We start from the raw sequence: 1,584 nt of genomic DNA on the forward strand, positions 1-1,584 counted from the left end.
CTCTCTAGCTCTCTGGCGCTCTTACCCACTTACCCCTTTGTCCCTTCTCTCCCCATTCCCCTCCCCCTCTCTCTCCACGTGTTCATGGCCAGCCTCTACTTCTCTCTTCTCTCCTCTGCCTTTCTCTGCTCCCACTAATCCCTCAACTCCCCTCCCTATGCCCTACATAAACTCTATTCTATTATACAGTCACCGTGTGACTGGTGCCTTAGGGGGAAGGGATGCCTGAGCATGGGGCCCGCCAAGGCATCCTCTTCCCCCATACCCTCACCACACCTCCATAGAACACATTCCCCCTCTCTTCGTCTTTTTATAAACACATCAGTGTCGGCGTTTGCTTTTCCTGCGATAATCCTAAACATCCGTGTGGGTTTTCCCTTTCAGGAACACTGTCGGGATCAGCATGCTGGAAGCTGTGGGGCAAACAGGCCGTTCAATCCCACTTATCCATCAGGCTGGTCTTTTCTGTTCTCAGTCTGCACACCTAAAGCGCTGGAAGCTTCTGAAGAGGGCTGCTGGGGGAAGCTGGCCTGGCTCCCGCTGAGGGGGTTGGCAGGGAAGCCCCCACACACAATGGAGTCCTCCTCAGCTTGATCTCTCTGTGAGGTAAAGACTTCCTGTCAGAGAGGAGCACCTTGGCCGGAAGTGGCTGTGTGGCTTGGTTTTCAGCGCTCTGGGCATCAAAGGAAGCAGGCATATACCCAGATGGCCCCGTGGCCACAGAGCACTCGGCTATCTTTCCGCGGCTGCCTCTTTGAGAGCAGTTTGCCATAGCTTGTGAGGAGATCCGGGCACTGTTGGCAGGTGACATCCTCACTGATGCAGGGTTCTTGACTTTCATTCGGGTACTTGTGGAAAGGCCCAAAACACACTGACAGGCTTAGGGCCAGTCTTTCGAATTGGGGCCGTATGACGCAAGCTTCCATGTAAATGCCACTCTTCCAAAGTCTAACGTTCTCTCAGCTCTCGAGGCACAAGCCAGGAGTTTACACCTTTACCAAGCATCAAAGACATTGGTCATTTTCTTCAGCTTGGCTACTGAGTGATAGCTCCAACTGTACAGAGCAATCTTCTCTGCCTCTCCTTTGAATGCTTTCACTACGACTTCTTCCTCCCTGCCGCTTATCAATGTCCGCCCCATCAGTTTCTGTGACACAGACACCAACGACTCTACTCTCACGGCTTGCACCAGATGTGTTAAAACAGTGGAGAAACCAAACAGCTGGGTTATTGCAACTAAGCCGTAGGAATCACCTAAGTCTGTTGAAGCCTCAAAGAATATTTCTCCATCTCATTGGCCGAGTAGTCAGACAGGCTATACCGGTAAGGGATGCCAAAGTAGCCAGCCTCTTTCTGCAGGGCGGCTCGGGTCTGCTCATGGGGCAAGGGAGGTCCTAATGTATTTGAATGGGCGTTTATCAGGATCAACAATACATGCCCAGGATTCATCTGTTTTTAGAGGGAAATGCCACTAAACATAGATGTCAGCAAAGCAACACAAAGACTCTTGCTGGGCTGTGTAAAAGCAGCCGCCATGGCCAGCCAGTGGATATCTAGCACTTCTGCTTTGTGACCTGCCGTCAT

General features: G+C 51.8%; 1 pseudogene; it reads right to left on the reverse strand.

The window, feature by feature from the left end:
- Positions 1-443: 443 nt before the first annotated feature.
- On the reverse strand, positions 444-1,584 carry LOC116891012 (annotated as a pseudogene).

The sequence above is a fragment of the Rattus rattus genome, chromosome 2 (assembly GCF_011064425.1).
Source record: "Rattus rattus isolate New Zealand chromosome 2, Rrattus_CSIRO_v1, whole genome shotgun sequence".
Lineage (NCBI taxonomy): Eukaryota > Metazoa > Chordata > Mammalia > Rodentia > Muridae > Rattus > Rattus rattus.